General features: G+C 43.9%; 1 protein-coding gene and 1 pseudogene across 8 annotated transcripts in view; both read left to right on the top strand.

Annotated features, from left to right (window-relative positions):
- LOC114785606 (NACHT, LRR and PYD domains-containing protein 12-like) overlaps window positions 1-21733 on the top strand; it is a 438381-nt gene that overhangs the window by 377647 nt on the left and 39001 nt on the right. The window lies entirely within an intron of this gene.
- On the top strand, window positions 196-19852 carry LOC114785616 (NACHT, LRR and PYD domains-containing protein 3-like; annotated as a pseudogene).

Raw genomic sequence — 21733 nt, 5'->3', positions numbered from 1 at the left:
ATTTACACACCAACATTTATTTATTATAAAGCCCAAAATCAAATACATACGTCTCAATGGGCTTTAACAGGTCCCACAGGTGACACCGCAACACTTGACCCTTCTGCACACAATGAAAAACACCCCAAAAAAGAAAGGAAGAAACGTTGGGAAGGAGTGATAGAGAGAGGGACCCCCTTCCAGGGTAGAGTGAGCCTGCAGATGGTGTCAGTGCAGGGTTGGTGATGATTTGTCCAAGAAGAGAAAAAGTCCTACAGTTATAGAGGTGGACAAGTCCCAGTGTAGTATAGAGCATCTGTCCATGTTTGGAGGTGCTGGACAGGGCAGAGTAGGTCAAGCAGCAGTAAACCGGATTTGCTGGTCCTGAGGTTTCTGTATTTGGAGAACAGGGATCCAGTCGAGTGTTTGAAAGACCATCATACAATTATACTGAAGTGCCAGATCCTGGATTTCAAAATCCAGATCATTTTATCCAGATTAAATTGTCTGGACAACTGGGCCCAGGTGAGCACCATATTGAACCTACTGAGATTTCACTCAGGCTTTAATTGTAAATTCTGATGACCAAATGGCTCTATGATGTTAACATTAATGCTGAATGGCAGGAAATAAGGAATCATTCCGACATCAGAGGATGGTTTGCATGAATCCTGCAGCTGTGAACTATGCGCGCTCCTGTGATAAGGGGCGTGTCTCTCCTGGGACCCCCTCCTTCCTTGAAGAAGAATGTGAAATCTTTTCGGAACGACGTGGGTACGAGACACGACTTGTCCTGGCCGTGCTGGAGGAGAAGCTCAGTGGTGCAGGGTGGGCAGAAATGTGTTTTTAGAAGATCGGAGTTCCTGGATCTTTCAGAACCGGGTCGTCATGCTGATGGTAATTAGAATTTCTTTTCTTTCTCCAGCTGAAATGCTGAATGGTTCTGACGTTAAAGAGTAGAGTGTTACACAATATTTGATATGTGATGTAGTACATGTAGAATATTTATTTATCGTAATAACTATGTAGGCTATAAAATGTAAGAAAAAAAGTAAAAAAAAAAAAACAGGCAATAATTGAACACATTGATAAAAGTTTTCTTTCCACAGAGCAACGGATATTGAAATGATGGCATTCACCAGTGGCGAACATCTAAGTCTTCTCTTCAGGGTTCTGGAGGATTTGAAAACTTCTGAAATAAAGAAGTTTTGCCTCTATTTGAGCGAAAACACACTGGCAAGCTTCAAACCGATTCCTAGAGGAAAACTAGAAAACTATGACGTAAATAACGTTGTATATCAGATGAGGGAAGCCTACGGAATTGAAAGATCACTTACATTCACATTGCACATTCTAAAAATAATGAATTGCAATGGACCTGCTGACACCCTTGAAAAATCCCTCCAGGAGATGTCTTATAACCTTGGAAAGCATAAACTGGGTGAGTCCCAATAAACGCATTATATCTGTAGAAATGTACAGTGCTGATATTTGTTCCAGTAGAAACTGAATTTGAATTGCACAAAGTGAATTTCCTTTTTTGGAATGTATTCATTTGAATCTGAATTTCAATGACATTAAAACTGCATTTTTACATCCCTACAATGTTATGCAAATTAGATTTTCCGGTTTCAGTTTTCATAATTCACAATCCGGGTCCTTATGGAAAAGCAATGGACGCAGATTCCCAAGCGAGCTCATTTCCATGTTTTACGACATCTCTGCGGCTTGCAGTGAAGTGGAACTTCCTGCAGGAAATGCACGTGCCAGCCGGTGTTACGCATCAACTGGTGTAAACGAGTGTCCACTTGAGACATGATCTAAAACATGCAGCACCTCTGCGGAGATTTGTACAGACTTGCTGCTTGTGTTTGATCAGGACATGCTTATGTTAACTACCATTGAACCTGGTCAACCTGCACAGACATGGTCAACCTGGTCAACCTTCACATAAAGACATTAATAAGGTTGTGGTCTGATGGAACATAACCAGCAGGTAGACGTGCGGCAGGAACCTTCCATACGAAAAGGTCGGTCAGTCTGTGGTGTAGCAGTACAAATTGTCACTGAGGTGTTGCCGCATTTTAGATCATGTCTCCCGAGTGGACGCTCCTTTACTGTTTTTCCCACCAGTGCTCTTGTTCTCTGCATAGGGGGTAGGGAGTCACACGTGCCCCCCCAAAAAAAGGAATATATGGAAGTAAATTTGTGCCACTTTGAAGAAACATTCTGTGCGCAGAAAATATGACTACAAAGTCAATCATCGATCTACGTTGCCCTGGTACCAAGTGTACCGATGGGCATCCTCATGTCCAAAACTGTTTAACATCCTTATGTTAAACTGTGGCTTGCACAGAAGTCCAATAACGAAACACCACTCGAGTTCAGATCTGGCGGGCCGTTCCTCCCAGTTACGCCCCTCCAGGTCATGCTGTCATTGCCCGCGTGAGTGTTGAAGTCCCCCAGCAGGACAATGGAGTCCCCTGTCCGAGCACTATCTAGCCCTTGTCCCAGGGACTCCAAAAAGGGTGGGTACTCTGAGCTGTTATTTAGTGCTTAAGCACAAACAACAGTCAGGTCCCATTCCCCAAGCCGAAGGTACCGGGAAGCTACCCTCTCATCCCCCGGGGTAAACCCCAACAAAGAGGCTTAGAGTCTTGAGGCCAACAAAAAGCCAACCCCAGCCCTCCACCTCTCACCCAGAGCAACTCCTGCAAAGGAGAAGGTCCAACCTCTCTCAAGGACTTGGGTTCCAGAGTCAATGCTATGTGTCCAGGTGAGTCCGACTATATATAATCGGTACCGCTCAACGTCTTCAGCAAGCTGCAGCTCCTTCCCCATCCAGAGAGGTGACGTTCCATGTCCCAATAGCCAGTTTCCTTGTCCGGGGATCGGACCACCAAAGCTCCTGCCTTGGTCTGCCACCCGATCCACATTGTACTGGACCCTTCATGTTCCTCCTGCGGGTGGTGGGTCCACAGTATCGGCCCATAGGCGAAAGCACGGCCACCAGGCTCTCGCTCATGGGCTCCAACCCCAGGTCTGGCTCCAGGGTGGGACCCCAGTAACCCCCCCAGGCCGGGTACGCTCACTCTTTGTTGTTTATTCTATGAAAAGTCTTCTATGAAACCTTTCTTTGTCTCACCCTTTACCTAAGACCAATTTGTCATGGGAGACCCTACCAGGGTGCCCCAGACAACATAGCTCTTGGGATCATTAGGGCCCTCAAACTCCTCCAGCACGATAAGGTGACGGTTCAAGGAGGAGAGCTCCACGCCCTTTTGCCTGTAATAACAAGAGGACAGAGGGCAAATTTTTTCAGAACATCCTGCGTGTGCAGAGATCTTTTCAATAAACTTAAAAATGTAAATACATGTAATTGACACATTGTAATAATAATCACTACATTAACAATAATAATAAAAAAAACTATAACATGTAAAATAGTAAAAATGCTGTTTCAATTTCATTCTAATTCAAATTCTACTGGCACAAATATTAGCCCATAAACGTGCTCTATTCCTAAATCCACCAGTATGTGCACTAATAAAAACTGGTCTTTATTAAACCATATTCCTCTTTTGAAAGATGACACAGACATCCTCCAGGATGTCACAATGACCAATAAAGAAATAATGAAGAGGAAATTTGAACACGTTTCTGAAGTCAGCATGAAGGGAGGAACTCAGATCCATCTGGACAGCATTTATACAGAACTGCACATCACAGAGGGAGAGAGTGAAGAAGTGAATAAAGAACATGAGATTTGGCAGATTGAAAACACAGACAGGAGACCAACACAAAGCACAGTCATCAAGTCCAACGACATCTTCAAGCCCTTACCTGGACAAAGGAAAACGATCAGAACTGTCATGACCAAAGGTGTTGCTGGGATTGGAAAAACTGTGTCTGTTCAGAAGTTTGTTCTTGACTGGGCAGAAGGGGAAGCAAACCAAGACAAAGACTTCATGTTTGTTCTTCCTTTCAGGGAACTCAATTTAATAAAAGATGATCGGTACAGTTTCCACACTCTCCTGATTTACTGCTACCCTGAACTTCAACATCTGCAAGCTCCAGAGATACAAGACGTGATGTATAAGAAGTCCAGGATTGTCATTATCCTTGATGGTCTGGATGAAAGCAGACTTCTGTTGCATTTGCCATCTAAAGAGAAGCTCTGTGATGCACTACAGGAATCCTGTGTGGAAATCCTGCTATCAAACCTCATTCAAGGGAATCTGCTGCCATCTGCATTCATCTGGATAACCACCCGACCAGCAGCGGCCAATCAGGTTCCTGAAGATTACATCAGCCAGAGAACTGAAATACGAGGGTTCACTGACAAACAGAAAGAAGAATATTTCAAGAAGAGGATCCGTGAGGATCAAGCAGAGAACATCATCTCACACATCAGGGCATCACGAAGTCTGTACATTATGTGCCACATTCCTGTCTTCTGCTCCATTTTGGTGACCGTACTTGAGGGCATGTTGGTCCATGATGACTTAGAGGAGAAGCCCAAAACTCTGACTGAAGTGTTCATCTACTTCCTGCTCATTCAGTCAAAAAGCAATGAAAAGAAATATGAAGGGAGGAATGAAGCAGACAGAGAAGAAGTCCTGGAGTCCAACAAAGCAATGATTTTAAAGTTGGCTAAATTATCGTTTGAGCAACTTCAGGAAGGCAAATCCTGTTTGAAGAAAAAGACTTGAAGCAGTGCGGCATTGATGTCACAGATGCCGCAGTGCATTGTGGGATGTGCACTGAAATCTTCAAGGAAGACGCCAAGTTCTTCAAAGCAAAACTCTACTGTTTTGTCCACCTGACTGTTCAGGAGTTCCTTGCTGCTTTGTACGTGTTTTACTGCTATGTGAGCAGGAACATGAAGGCGCTAAAGTCTTTCATCAGTCGTACATGGAGATTCTCATTAGCCAACTTGCTGAAGGCTGCTGTGGACCAATCCGTACAGAGCGAAAATGGGCATCTAGATCTTTTCCTCCGCTTCCTTCTTGGAATCTCACTGGAGTCCAACCAGAGTCTTTTACAAGGTCTCCTGCCCAAAACAGAGAATAGCTCAGAGAGTCTCCAAAAAACAAGCCAGCACATCAAGAAGATGATTAGCAATGAGGAGACTGGCTTTGTCATAAGACATTTTAGAAGGCGCTACAACAAAACCAAAAAAGTCGGAATCTCCACCGAAAGAGCCATGAATCTTCTGCTGTGTCTCCTGGAAATGAAAGACACTTCACTGCACAATGAGATTGATTCGTACGTGAAATCAGGTGATAAACTCTCACCTGCCCACTGCTCAGCCCTGGCCTACATGATCCTGGTCTCAGAGGATGTGCTGGATGAGTTTGACTTGAAGAAATACAACACTGATGACGAGGGCCGTGAGAGACTGATCATTGCCGTGAGGAACAGCAGAAAGGCTCGGTGAGTACCAGACTGGTAAATATACGGTACAATGCAGAGGTTTTGCACAGTTGTGATAAAACTAGGTTAATTTGTGACATACTGCTGGTACTAGGTCTGTGAGTTCAGGTGGCAGGGCAGCAGTGGACGGTGAGAGGAGAAGATGTGGTCTGGGTGCAGCAGTCAGTGTAGTCAGGCGCCTCCCTCCAGTTCAGTTTTGGCTGGTTCTATGGCAGCCATGGGTAGCCGAGAACAACAGGGTCTCCTCCCAATATTGTGGTCAGTAGACAGGTGCAGGGGGTCCTTTTAAACTCAAGATGACACGAACCTAGCAGGCGTCCATCTAAGGCTTGAACGGCCATCAGATTGAGTCAATGAGTGTTTGCCCCTGGTAACCACGTGTGGGGTCTGATAACCTGATGACACACTATGGGTGGTAGAGCTACGGTGTGGAGGCGTGCTCACCAAGGGGACCCTGATGACCATCATTTCCTGCTGGCCACTGGGGTCACTGGGGTCATTCCTGGTAGTTGTAGCTTCAATCTTGACTCATATCAGTTGGGTTATTCGCCCAGTAGGGGGCCTAGGGTCTGTGGTTCTTGTATGGAATTTGGGCTCTCCTTGGGGGGGTGATGAGGTGTCAGAAACCAGGTAATTGGTAAGCTGAATTAATTCATGTAATGTGAGCAACCAGTCATGGTTGACCAACTCATCTTTCAGGTCTTCTCAAAGTCCTTGATAAAATACTGTGGGGAGGGCCTTAAAAGTGAGCAGACAAAATCTAAATCACATCATTATTTGTTACAACCCGTCTTTGGGGACACTTGTAGGATTATATATCAATCAGTCACTGACTCAACCAGGTATTTGTGATCATCACACATATATGTTGAAACACAGCCATTTACAGACACAGAAACAGTTTTGTACGAGGCTAAATCCTTGGTGAGGAACAGCCATACTCTGCTACCAAGGTGAGGTTGTGGAATACAGTTTCATGATAGACCAAGCACCATGGCAAGGCTGAACAGAGTGACAAAACAGAAGGTTTGAGCGAGGTATGTAATTTTAAACATATGTACACATAATCTGACCCTCACCCACCTGGACAATAAGAAAGAAAGTGAAAGTGAAGTGACTGTCAATGTGAAACACTGCAGAACAGCACATGCTGACACAACGAAATGCGTCCTCTGCTTTTAACCATCACCCTTGGTGATCTGTGGGCAGCCATGACAGGGAGCAGTGTATGGGGACGGTGCTTTGCTCAGTGGCATCTCAGTGGCAACTTGGCAGATTCGAACCTTCAGCAACCTTCTGATTACGGGGCCGCTTCCTTAACCGCTAGGTCACCACTGCCTAGGACTGCCAAAACGACACATACGCAGCATTCAACACCATCATCCCTCAGCACCTGGTCAAGAAGCTGAGCTTGCTGGGCCTGAACTCCTCCCTCTGCAACTGGATCTTGGACTTCGTGACTGAGAGACCTCAGTGTGTCCAGATCGGGACAGCATCTCCAGCACCACCACACTGACCACTAGAGCTCCTCAGGGCTGTGAGCTCAGTCCAATGCTGTTCACCTTGCTGACCCACGACTGTGTAGCGATGCACAGCTACAACCACATCATCAAGTTTGACCATGACTTGATCATGGTGGGTCTCTCAGCAAGAACGATGAGTCAGCATACAGAGAGGAGGTTCAACAACTGATGATCTGGTGTAAGGTCAACAATCTGTTTCTGAAAGTGGACAAAATTAAAGAAATAATTGTTGACTTTAGAAGACAATGGAGGGACCACTCTCAACTGAACATCGATGGTTCTTGTGTGCAGATCGTCAAGAACACAAAGTTCCTCTGTGTTCATTTAGAGGAGAACCTCTCCAGGAATCTCAACACCAGCTCAACAGCCAAGAAAGCCCAACTTCCTGCAGAGGCTGAGGAAAGCCCGTCTCCCACCACCCATCTTCACCATCTTCTATGGAGGAACTATTGAGAATATTCTGACCAGCTGCATCACTGCCTGGTTTGGGAACTGAACCATATCGGACCACAAGATCCTACAGAAGATAATGAGGACAGCTGAGAAGATCATCTGAGTCTTTCTACCCTCCATAACGAACATTTACCACACACCAGCTTTGTGAAGGACTCTACACATCCTTCACATGCGCTCTTCACCCTCCCGAAGCGTTCGGGCCCTCACTGCCAGACTCTGCAAAACCTTCATCCTACAGACCATCAGACACCTGAACACTCAGGGACTTTCCACTCTGGACTGACACACACACACACAAACACACACACACACACACACACACACACACACACACACACACACACACACACACACACACACACTACCTCTGTTATATTGTATGATTATCTATCTGTAATATCATCTATTAAGGTACTTTTCCATTTTGCACAGCAGTATTTGCACTATTTTACTTGCACATTTATTATTCATTTCACCTGTTTAGTTCTGTCTGTCTCATTGTTGTCTACATGTTTTTTGTTACTCTTGAACTGTCTGTGTCCCGTTTGCACTTCATGTAGCCCAGTTTGTCGGTGTCGCATACGTGCACTTTATATCAGTGTGTAACTTTGTCTAATCGCTCAAAAGTTCCAGGTAGGACCAGGTTCCAGAGAAACGTTATTTAATTTCACTATATACTGTCTAACATGTATATAGCTGAGATGACAGTAAAGCTCATCTTCAACTTTTACGCTGTGAGAGACAGAATGTAAAAAAAAATCCAGGAAATCACATTGTATTATTTTTAATGAATTTATTTGTATAAAGGTGCAGAAAATAAGTATTTAACACCTACAAACAACCAATAATTGTGTCCTTCACAGACCTGTTGTTTCTTGTTTAAGAAGCTCTTCTATCCTTCACTTGTTTCCTGTATTAATGGCGCCGGTTTTAACTTGTTGTCGACACCTTCGAACAGTCAGACTCCAATTTCCACCATTGCTGTGAGCAGAGAGCTGTCTAAGGACACCAGGGACGAGATTGGCTCCTCCCAGTCTTGTGCAATCTACAATAGGCAAGCAGCTTGGTCAGAAGAGATGTTTGTCCTGGGGCTCTGTGCTGTGAAAGTGAAGTGACTGTCATTGTGATACACAGCAGCACAGCACACTGTGAACACACTGTGTCCTCTGTATTTAATCATCATCCTTATTGAGCAGTGGGCACCATGACAGGCGCCAAGGGAGCAGTGTGTGGGGACGCTGCTTTGCTCAGTGGCACCTTGGCAGATCGGGATTCGAACCGCTAACCTTATGATTATGGGTTCACTACCTTAACCGCTAGGCCACCACTACCCCTGTCCTTTAGGCAAAACCCTCCTTCCATCAGTAAGAGCACTGAAGATGAAACATGGCTGGATAGAGAATCTGTGCCAAGTGGACTGCCAGGGACAGTACCTGTAATTTCATAACATGTTAGACGGTACATAGTGAAATGAAATCACATTTCTCTGGAACCTGTGTGGTGGGAATTTTTCCATCTGAGGAACTGCAATGAAAAGAGGGTGAACTGATTTGATAGCCAAGTTTAATTTACCATGCACATGGGGGGACTCGCAAGAAGAACTCCCAAATCTTGAATACAGTTCACAAGCATTTATACCACTCTAGGTGGAGCAAGATATGAAAACAGCCTTTCACCGGTTAGAACTACGGCACCGAACAAGGTCACAAAATCTTTCTTTTATCAGCTTGTGCGCAGTATAACACACTAAGTTTGGAAAACATTTTAGCCTTGTGCATCAGCTGTCTTCTGACTATTCCATGACCAAAGGTAAAACACATGGAGTGTCAAGGCCTATACATTTTTTTCCCTTCACACCTGGTGCTACACGTAACATTTAAACAAAGTTACGTACTGATCTAAAGTGCACGTGTCAACAGACAACTGGGCTACATAAAGTGCAAACAGGAAACAGGCAGTGAAAGTGTAACATTAGAGGCGAACAAAACATGTAGACAATAAGAAGACAGACAGACAGAGGTAAACTAGTGACATGAATAATGAAGTAGTGCAAAATGGGACAGTAAAATATTAGATAACATTACTACTGATTGTAAGGTACTCTGAATAAGGGTGTCTGATAAACACTGTAAATGTAAATGCTTCTGGAAAAGATAAGCTCAAAATGTCTCATTGTTTTTATAGACTGATTGGCTATAACTTCACTGAGGAGTCTTTCAAGAATCTATCATCAGCACTGGAGTTATCAAATTCCAACCTAAGAGAACTGGACCTCAGTTACAATCACCTGCAGGATTTTGAAGTGCAGATGTTGTGTTCTGCATTATCCAGTCCAGACTGCAAACTGGAGCAAATGAGGTCAGTATCCTACAGTCTCTGGAGTAAACTTGTCCTACAACTATCCAACAGCATCTTATACATTTTCCCTTGTTGTTGCTGCTGAAATGAGAGAACTTGGGGTGAATAGTTAAAAACTCTTCATCCAGTGTTTTTGGCTTCATTTTGAAGTCGTGTTTGTTTGTCCAGAGGACTGTAAACCCAATGATTTGGAATTCTGCAGCATGAATAAAACATGTTCTTAAATGCAGTGACACATAATAAACTTTATTAATCCATCTTCAGTTTAAAGCAGTGTTCTTTGCAACACTGTGAAGTTCTGGCCTCAGTTCTGAACTCAGGCTCCTCCCACCTGAGACACCTGGACCTGAGTGACAACGACCTGCAGGATTCAGGAGTGGAGACACTTTCTACTGGAGTGGGGAGTCCACACTGTACACTGGAGACACTGAGGTGAGAGAAGAAGAATGTTGTGTATTAGTTTTATGGTTTTAATTTACACGTTTGACACTGACAACAATTATAATGACCTATTCTGGACCAAAATGGGTACAAATATACTCATTTTAGTTTTTATTAGTCTTAGTCATGTTCATATTCATTTTAGTCTAGTCATATTTGTCAACTAAGGCATATTTTAGTCCATTAATTATATTAATTATCCATTAATATTTTAATGCAATTGTATTTAACACAGTCGGTGTAGAACAGTAGAAAAGACAAAACCAAACCACAATATAATAACACTATTAAACAAGACATCTAGTTTTTGTCAGTGAAAATGAAGAGACATTTTAGTATAGTTTTAACCTTCTAAACCATATTTAGTCTCGTTTTTATTCGTCAGCAATATTACACAATATATTTAATGATAGTTATTGTCACATGACTGGCATTTACGTCTCGTCTCATTATAATCATGTCAAAAAGGTTAATTGACAAAGATATTTCATCATAAATTTCGTTGACGAAAATCAACACTAGACACAAACATGCAAATATAAGACTTCTTTACATGAACAATGCATGATTGTGTGAGTTTATTCTCCTCCAGCTTGTCACGCTGCTGCATCTCTGAACGTGGCTGTGAGTTTCTGTCTTCTGCTCTGAGTTCAAACCCCTCCTACCTGAGAGAGCTGGATCTGAGCTACAACCATCCAGGAGAAGCAGGAGTGAAGCTGCTTACTGCCAGACTGCAGGATCCACACTGCAAGCTGGAGAAGCTCAAGTAAGATCTGGGACTGACATTTACACTGTGTGTGTGTGTGTGTGTGTGTGTGTGTGTGTGTGTGTGTGTGTGTATGTGTGTGTGTGTGTGTGTGTGTGTGTTAGTTCATTATCAAGTGGGTGAATCGTGTGGCGTGTGGCATATAACAACGTTCTATCATTTAAACAATAGTATGATGCGACGCCACATATGTTGTCTTGTACTGTGCACTGAGACAGAAAGTCTCATGTCTTTGGACAATGATCCTGTAATAAACCAAGTCACAGAGACCAGTGCGCTGCTGAGGCGGTTATTCATGTTTTAGGGTTGGACAAACTAGGGGGGAGGACGATGGAAAGTTATCAGAAAGTTATGTTATACTGTCAATAACAAACTTGCAAAGAACAGAGCAATTTTTTACGATTCTAACACTAAAATAAAAAAAAAAATACACTGAATTACACGGTTTTACAAAACAGGGCGCTATTGTAGACGTGACATATACAGTTATAATTACATGAAACTTTTCCTACAACTATCCAACAGCATCTTATAAATTTTCCATTTTCTTGTCTTAAACTCCTCACTCACAACAGGAACATTCCCCACTGCTTTCAAACAGGCTGTCATTACTCCCCTGCTCAAAAAACCCACATTAAACCCATCTCTACTGGATAGCTACCGCCCAGTCTCCAACCTTCCTTTTCTTTCAAAAATTCTTGAAAGAGCAGTCCTGGCTCAACTTTCCTCATTTCTCCACAAACATGATCTTCTTGACCCTTTTCAGTCTGGTTTCAGGAAAGGGCATTCTACTGAAACCTCCCTCCTGGCAATGATGGATGACCTTCGTGCTGCAAGAGCTGCCCGCAGATCATCCGTCCTTGTCCTACTTGATCTATCTGCTGCCTTCGATACAGTTAACCATGAAATTCTTCTCACCACACTCTCTGATTTAGGAGTCACAGGAACCGCACTAGATTGGTTCACCTCTTATCTCTACGACAGGTCCTTCAAGGTATCATGGGGAGGTGAGACATCTGTCCTCTCTAGGGTAACCACAGGGGTTCCACAAGGCTCTGTCCTTGGCCCCCTTCTATTCTCAATATACACTCGCTCACTTGGTCACATCATCCAACCACATGGCTTCTCCTATCACTCCTATGCTGATGACACCCAGCTCTATCTGTCATTCCCACCAGAAGATGCTACTATAGCAACAAAAATTTCGGCCTGCCTCTCAGACATATCGGTATGGATGTCTGAGCGACACCTCCAACTCAACCTATCCAAAACCGAGATTCTGATCTTTCCGGGCAACAATTCTCCTCAGCAAAACCTTTCAATTCAAATTGGATCGCTATTGTTAACACCCACGGCATCTGCAAAAAGCCTTGGGGTTTGGATAGATAACAAACTGAGTTTGAACCATCATGTTGCTGCGATCTCCAGATCCTGCAGGTTCACTCTCTACAACATTCGCAAGATTCGGCCTTTTCTCTCACAACAGGCTACGCAGCTCCTCATCCAGGCAATGGTCATCTCCAAACTCGACTACTGTAACTCTCTCCTGGCTGGAGCCTCTGCAGTCACCATAAAACCACTCCAGATGGTCCAAAATATGGCAGCCCGCCTCATCTTCAATCAGCCAAAATACACCCATGTTACACCTCTCCTTACCTCCCTCCACTGGCTCCCGGTAGCTGCTCGCATTGAGTTCAAATCCTTGATGCTTGCCTACAGGGCTGTAAATGGAACTGCGCCCTCCTACATCAACACACTACTACCTAGATACACTCCTACACGCTCTCTCAGATCTGCAAACGAAAGGAGACTAAAAATTCCTTCTTCACGGGGTCTCCGATTCCAATCATGTCTGTTCTCCGTTGTTGTCCCTGGCTGGTGGAACAACCTACCCTCCTCCACACGACTAGCCGAGACTATCACCACTTTTAAGAAGAAGGTGAAAACCCTCTTATTCCAAAAATATTACAGATAAATTTAACACATACACATGCATACACATTTAACAAACAAATACAAAATGTATAAATACATTATAATTTTTCTTAGTCTAGCACCCAACACTCTCCGAGCATGTTCTTCAATGACAAGTCTAAGCCTTATCAGGGCTCTTAGTTTGTATGCTTGATATTCTATAGAAATCGAACGAGAATTGCTGGTGTCTTCCCATTGTAAGTCACTTTGGATAAAAGCGTCTGCCAAATAAAGTAAAGTAAAGTAAAGTAAACTTGTTGTTGCTGCTGAAATGAGAGAACTTGGGGTGAATAGTTAAAAACTCTTCATCCAGTGTTTTTGGCTTCATTTTGAAGTCGTGTTTGTTTGTCCAGAGGACTGTGTAAACCCAATGATTTGGAATTCTGCAGCATGAATAAAACATGTTCTTAAATGCAGTGACACATAATAAACTTTATTAATCCATCTTCAGTTTAAAGCAGTGTTCTTTGCAACACTGTGAAGTTCTGGCCTCAGTTCTGAACTCAGGCTCCTCCCACCTGAGACACCTGGACCTGAGTGACAACGACCTGCAGGATTCAGGAGTGGAGACACTTTCTACTGGAGTGGGGAGTCCACACTGTACACTGGAGAAACTGAGGTGAGAGAAGAAGAATGTTGTGTATTAGTTTTATGGTTTTATTTTCCACGTTTGACACTGAAAGCAACTATAATGACCAATTCTGGACCAAGATGGGTACAAATATACTCATTTTAGTTTTTATTAGTGTTAGTCATGTTCATATTCATTTTAGTCTAGTCATTTTTGTGAACTAAGGCATATTTTAGTCCATAAATTATCCATTCATATTTTTTATCTAGTTTTAGTCAATGAAAATTGTATTGGATTTTTTTGTAAAACAATTGTATTTAACACAGTGGATGTAGTACAAGTACCAAGTAGAACAGACAAAACCAAACCACAATATAATAACACTATTAAACAAGACATCTAGTTTTTGTCAATGAAAATGAAGAGACATTTTAGTATAGTTTTAACCTTCTAAGCCATATTTAGTCTCGTTTTTATTCGTCAGCAATATTACACAATATATTTAATGATAGTTATTGTCACATGACCGGCATTTACGTCTCGTCTCATTATAATCATGTAAACAGGTTCATTGACAAAGATATTTCATCTTAAATTTCGTTGACGAAAATCAACACTAGACACAAACATGCAAATATAAGACTTCTTTACATGAACAATGCATGATTGTGTGAGTTTATTCTCCTCCAGCTTGTCAGGCTGCTGCATCTCTGAACGTGGCTGTGAGTTTCTGTCTTCTGCTCTGAGTTCAAACCCCTCCTACCTGAGAGAGCTGGATCTGAGCTACAACCATCCAGGAGAAGCAGGAGTGAAGCTGCTTACAGCCAGACTGCAGGATCCACACTGCAAGCTGGAGAAGCTCAAGTAAGATCTGGGACTGACGTTTACACTGTGTGTGTGTGTGTGTGTGTGTGTGTGTGTGTGTGTGTGTGTGTGTGTTAGTTCATTATCGGTGAATCGTGTGGCGTGTGGCATATAACAACGTTCTATCATTTAAACAATAGTATGATGCGACGCCACATATGTTGTCTTGTACTGTGCACTGAGACAGAAATTCTCATGTCTTTGGACAATGATCCTGTAATAAACCAAGTCGCAGAGACCAGTGCGCTGCTCAGGCTGTTATTCATGTTTTAGGGGGGAGGACGATGGAAAGTTATCAGAAAGTTATGTTATACTTTCAATAACAAACTTGCAAAGAACAGAGCATTTTTTTTACAATTCTAACACTAATGGCCTGATGGAAAATAATATTCTCAGCAATCATCTCCTGAACCATTTTATCAGACCTTGTCTGAAAGAGATGGGATGTACCAGGAACATATTAAGTCTCTTATACCAGGGACAGAGGTCTCCAGTAAGATATGAATATGGATATGTAATCATCCCTTGTTTTTAATTGAAGATAAAGTTCAAATTTCAAATTCAAATTTTATTTGTCACATACACAGTCATACATGGTATGATATGCAGTGAAATGCTTTAGCGACTGTTATAGACCACAGTATTGCAAATGTTGCAAGTAAACAATGAACCAATATGCAAATATTGCAAACATAACCAAACATTACACTTTTACTCCTTTAACATAAAATATGTGTAACTGGTAGGGTGAAGGTGTGCAAATGAGTTACATTTTTTTTTTTTACAATGTTTAAAGAAAAGAGAAAAAGAGCCATAAAAAAAAGAGCAGTAAGGACCTAAAAAGCGCAGAGTCATTTTGTGCAAAGTGGTTTTGTGCAAAAGAGTCCGGAGTGATTGGAGGTGAAAGTGCTGGAGTTCTATGTACTGTTGTTGTTGAGAGCTTGGACAGCCTGCGGGAAGAAGCTCCTCCTCATTCTCTCTGTGTTGGACTTCAGGGAGCAGAAGCGCTTCCCTGATCGCAGCAGAGAGAAGAGTCCATGGTTGGGGTGGGTGAGGTCCTTCACTATCTTCCTGGCCCTGGTGCAGCACCGTTTGCTGTAGATAGATTGAAGGTCAGGGAGCTTGGTACGGATGATTCGTTCGGCTGATGGAACCACCCTCTGTAGGGCTCACCTGTCCTTCATGGTGCTGTTCCCGAACCAGGTTGAGATATTTCCCGTCAGGATGCTCTCTATGGTGCAGGAGTAGAAGTTCCTGAGCACCTTGGAGGGCAGTCTGAAGTCTCTCAGGCGTCTGAGGTGGTAAAGACGCTGCCGGGCCTTTTTCACCACAGTGTTGATGTGACAGGACCATGACAGGTCCTGCGTGATGTTAACACCGAGGTAACGGAAGCTGTCCACTCTCTCCACTGGGCTCCTGTTGATGACAGGGGTCTGGTAGGTCCTCTCCTGCTTTGTACTGAAGTCCACTATTAACTCCTTTGTCTTGCTGACGTTCAGGTGGAGATTGTTCCTCTGGCACCAGTTCACCAGATTTCCAACCTCCTCCAGGTAGGCCGTTGCGTCATTGTCAGAGATCAGGCCCACCATGACAGTGTCGTCAGCAAACTTGATGATGGTGGTGGAGTTAGTAGTGGCTGTACAGTCGTGGGTGTACAGGGAGTACAGCAGGGGGCTCAAAACACAGCCCTGGGGGGCTCCAGTGCTGAGAGTGATGGAGGCTGAGACATGTCCACCCATCCTTACTGCCTGTGGTCTCCCGGTTAGGAAGTTGGAGATCCACTGACAGAGAGATGAGCTGAGTCCCAGGTGCTCCAGCTTGGTGGTGAGTGTGGAAGGGATTATTGTGTTAAATGCTGAACTGTAGTCAATGAAGAGCATTTTAACATAATTTCCCTTCCGAGTGTCCAGGTGGGTGAGTGCAGTATGGAGGAGATGCGATATGGCATCATCTGTGGACCGGTGGACCTGTAGTGGGTCGAGTGTATCTGGTAGTGAAGAAATGATGAAGTCTCTGACCAGCCGTTCAAAGATCTTCATCACTACGGAGGTGAGGGCTACAGGGCGGTAGTTGTTGAGGGAGGCAGGATGGGTTTTCTTGGGGACGGGAACAATGATGGACTCCTTGAAGCATGTGGGGATCACCGACTGAGATAGAGAGAGGTTGAATATTTCTGTAAACACAGGTGCTAGCTGGTCCGCGCAGGCTCTGAGGATTCTCCCCGAGATGCCGTCTGGTCCTGCTGCCTTCCTGGTGTTCACTCTCTTGAAGGCTCTCCTCACATCATGCTCGGTGATGACGAACGCGTTCTCGGTGCTGGCAGTGTCCTCCCGTCTGCAGCTGTTGGAGCCGCTAGCCGTAGCATCGCTAGCGTCTTTAGCTGCAGCCTCGAAGCGAGCATAGAACGTATTTAGCTCGTCTGCCAGAGACACGTCCGCGTTCGTCGTACCGGATGTTGGTGCTTTATAGTCCGTTATTGTCCGTAGTCCCCGCCACAGGCTCCTAGAGTCACTCTGTTCGAGTTGTGACTCCAGTTTCTTCCCGTAGCACTGCTTTGCCTCCTTCACCGCTTTCCTGACGCTGTATGACGCAGCCTTGTATGGTTCCATGTCCCCGGAAGTGAGCCCCGCGTTATAGGTCGCGGTGCGAGATTTCAGAGCGTCGCGGATGGTTTTATCCACCCACGGCTTCTGGTTGGGAAACGTTCTGACGATCGTTTTCTGAACGGTGTCGTCCGTTAGTTTCCCAATGAAATTCACAACCGCTTCCGCAAACTCACTGATGTTTCCGGAACTACTCTGGAACATGCCCCAGTCTGCGTCATCCAGTGCGTCCTGAAGAGCGGCTGGCATTTGAGGCTGGCATTATTAAAATCTCCTGCCACAATAAGCGCAGCGTCCCGGTGCTGTGTTTGGTGCTGTGTGAGTGCCTCCTGCAGTTCACCTAAGGCAGTGTCCGTGTCCGCTTTCGGCGGAATGTAAGCGGCGCTGATGATGACCGATGTAAACTCCCGAGGAAGGTGGCGAGCACGAATGTGTGAGGGGTACAATGGAATTGCACCAGTTGCTATTTACCATCAAACACACTCCGCCTCCCCGTGTCTTCCCCGAGTCGCGTTTCTAATAGAAACAAGAGTGTCTCTACTGTATTTAATGCGTTGCATGGTGGTAGATTTGCCGGTGTAGGGTTGTTAAAAGAGGGTTTAAAAAACAAAAACAAACTAAACTTGGTCGGAGCAGTCACGACGGCAGCCGACCTCACCGGCGCCATCTTGTTCACTGATTCACTGATGTTCAAATGTTCACTGACACTCTTAAATACATTTCCTTCTAACAAATTCGTCAAATTAACATTAGTAAGACGGTGCTGGTTCACTGATCTACAGTTAGTTACTTAATAAAGGGTAGAGTACAGAGACCCTAAATACCATGAACTGCGCTGTTAATTACAATAATTTACTCTAAATTCATTTTCATCTGTAAAATCTAAAGATGCACTTCAAGATGGAGTCAGAGAGGACTCAGCTAATCAAGTTTAATTTTCATTTTGGACATTTGGACAGTTAATACAGTGAAATTATTGCTGCTCTTGCACATAGACACAGGATTCTAATCAGCCGGACTCATCTTCCGACAGAAGGACGACACAGACTTCATCCAGGACCAGTTACAAGGTCCGGGGAAAATGCCTGGTTATAGATGGATGTTCACAAAGTGCAGAGAAAATGGCCTTCAAGCAAGAAAAGACCAAGTTAGAATCATATTAGCCGAGTTTCTGAGGGATCAGCATACAATCTACAGTCATTATTAGCAGCTCTACACTCACTACAGTCACATCCTGCAGGAGCTGAACAGCTGCTGATGGGGTTCTTCAGCTCTGCTAGAATGGATCTGACTGGTTCTGCTGCATGTCTGAGTTTATTTAGTAAAATCTCCTCTTTTCCTACAGTGTTGACCATGATGATGAATGCAGGTTGAAGTCTGGACCTCAGAAATGTAAGTTCTTCTGTCTTCTGGTAAAGTCACAGTGGATTTTGAAGATGTGTTTGTGTCAGAACTACTTTTCTGGTTCAGACTGATGATTGAAATGTTCTTCAGCTCAGCAGCATGACAGGTCTCTGTAGCTGGTAGTTGTAAGAAGTGTGATTGGTTGAGAGGTGACGCTGCTGGACTGGAGATACTGGAGAAAAGTCACATGTTCATGTCCAGAACCAACATGAAGACATGATCTGAACTCTTCAGCTGGAGACGCTCCTGATTCTCCTTAATCGTCCTGATCTTTATTACAGCAGATAAAAATATACAGACGTTACCCACCTTAGTCCACAGTACAGACTGGATCCAGCGTTCCCATCATGGGAAATGAATAAAAGCTCCTGATCACCATCACCCACATACTGACTTCTCCTGATGAAGGTTTACTGACTCTGTAGTTAAGAAGTGAAGGAGCAGCAGCATCACTGCAGCATGGAGGTCAAGGTCACAGGTCACAACATATAAATCCAGATGGTCCAGTAGCAGACAGATGAAGATTCTCCTTCTCCTCCAACCTACTGGTTGTGTGGAGCTGAAGAGCTGCTGGTGGAGCTACACCTGTGTAAATGATGAGGTCACAGTAAAAGTGTCAAGATATCAACTAGAAACAGGAAACACACACACACACACACACACACACACACACACACACAACTTGTTCTGATGTAAATGTTCTGTTCTTATCTGCAGATGCCTGTAAGTTCACACTGGACCCCAACACAGCAAACAGAAAACTCCTCCTGTCTGAGGGGAACAGGAAGGTGACGAGTGTGGTAGAGAAGCAGCCGTATCCTGATCATCCAGAGAGATTTAAGAGCTGGCCGCAGGTTCTGTGTAGAGAGGGCGTGTCTGGACGCTGTTACTGGGAGGTGGAGAGGAGTGGACAAATGGTTTATATAGGAGTGACGTATAAAGGAATCAGCAGGAGAGGATTCTGTAGTGACAGTTATATTGGAGGCAATAACAAGTCCTGGGTTCTGATCTACGATAATAACAGTTACTCTTTCAGACACAATAGTATCAGCACTGACATACCTGCCCCGCCCTCCAGCTCCAACAGAGTAGGTGTGTATCTGGACTGGTCGGCTGGGACTCTGACCTTCTACAGCATCTCCTCTGATAAACTGACCCACCTGCACACGTTCCACTCCACATTCACTGAACCCCTCTACCCAGGGTTTGGGGTTTTAAGTTATAAGTCCTCACTGACCCTGTGTGAGATATAATAACGTCCTGTACCTGCAGGAACATCTTCAGCAGAGTCACACTGATCACCACCTCCAACACACACACACTGTTACCTTGAAAACAGCTGTAACAGAGAAGAACCTGGTCAATGTTCTACTGTGGTTCTGGATTCTCATTGTTTCCTGATTCTCTTGATGTTTCCTTCATGTTCACTGGAGTCTCCTGCACCAGACGTGAGAAATAAACCTTCACTAAACTCTTACTGGTCAGACTGGTTGTTCTAGTCAGTGTGTGTGTGTGTGTGTGTGTGTGTGTGTGTGTTAGGTGACCACAGGTGCTGATTTTACTAAATTGAATCTCATCACCAGTATTGATTATGTAGATGGAACTGTGAAGGTTTTCATCTCACACTGTGCTGTACATGCAGAATTGGTCTTGTGTTCCCACAGACACACCCTGTCTTTAAAAGACATGTCTCCAGGACATGGAACGTGGTCTCCAGGCAGCACATACTGGGTGAGCCTGAAGTATGTAGATGAAGGTGAATTATCAAGTTTCATATTTCATCAAGGTTGTCAGGGTTTGACCACCATGCACCAGTAATGGTTTCACTCAGTTCTTCACATTTAATAACCAGTTTATTTATTGGAGTTTCCACATCTGGACTCAGACTCAGTGTTTATATCTAAGCTGAAAACACATCTGGTTTCTCTGGTCTTCTGCTAAAGTCCCAGACACAGCGTCAATTATTAAGTCCACTTTATCACACAGTCCCCCTGTTAGACACAGACGGTGTTAAATTCACCCTAGTTAGACTGTCCTAGTCAGGGTGCAGTGGAGTTATGGGATTTTGGGTAAATTCTGTTTCTTAAGTGTCCTTTGTTTCTTCTGGCTGTCAAGGGAGGGACCAGGGATTGCGATGGCAGACACTATTTATGTTGGGACAGCAGGACAGCAGGACAGGTGGAGGAGCTGCAGGGCTCTTTGGGTTTCAGGTGGAGGAGGAGAGCAGAGCAGCAGAGACAGAAGACGGCTTCTTGCCTGCCTGTGGGTGGCAGGGGTATCCAGCAGGTGAGAAGGTGGAAGCTCCACCTTGGCTGGTGGAGACAGGAGTCAGGCTGGTGGATGTAGGCGAGGTTTGGGGGCATCAGGGGCGAACAATGGCAGTTAAGGGCACTCCAGAAGAGTCAGCGTGAACAAAGTAAGGGTCACTATAGGATTTAGTTTTTTGTTATAGGATAATTGTTTTGCCTATTTATTTATAAACAGTATAAACATATTCCACAACTTGTACAGTAACACTTACACACATTCTTGCACATTGTTGTTGTTGTTTTTCTACTCTGTACTTGAGAGACACCGTCTACCGGAATCAAATTCCTTGTATGTGCTGCACTTACTTGGCCAATAAATACGATTCTGATTCTGAGTGTGTGTGTGTGTGTGTGTGTGTGTAACTACAATTAAAGAGAATAAAATATTATTTTTTTTAATAGTTATAAAAATTGTGTATTTCATCATGAAGAAGCTCTTTTAAAGATTTGGAGGAGTGTTGGTGTTGGTGCAGGTTCTGTACAGGACCAAACATGACCAGATTCGACTGTGCATAGTTATAGAATTAAATAAAACCGAATAAAAGGGGAATAAAAAGTTATTACGTTCCGTGAGAAGATGAGACGCAGGCATCATGGGTTGTGGATCTGTATTGTGCTAAAGTGCAGGATGTGTAGAGCAGTGGAACTTTCAGATGTACGGGTTGGAGGTGTGAGGTGCTGGAACACCTACTTAACCCCCTAACCGTCTACCTGTCCCTCTAAAACAGGGAATAATAATAATGTGTATTAATAATGTATATCTAACAACCAGCCCAACATCCAGAACAGTGGCTCTCAACCTTTTTTTGCAGTGGGCCGCACTATGTCCAAGTTCAAGTCTCACGGGCCGCATATTATTTACACATGACGTCATCAACGCTCAATAACCAGATATTATTTAAATTTACATTTACATTTACATTTACGGCATTTGGCAGACGTCCTTATCCAGAGCGACTTACAACGTGCTTTCAAGTTAATATTATGCATCTAAAATGATTACAATTACAAGTATTATTATCATTAGAGAGTATAATTCTACTTACCAT

This window comes from Denticeps clupeoides, chromosome 3, assembly GCF_900700375.1.
Source record: "Denticeps clupeoides chromosome 3, fDenClu1.1, whole genome shotgun sequence".
NCBI lineage: Eukaryota > Metazoa > Chordata > Actinopteri > Clupeiformes > Denticipitidae > Denticeps > Denticeps clupeoides.
Note: the sequence above shows the minus strand (reverse complement) of the source record. Positions and strands in the feature narration are given on the sequence as shown.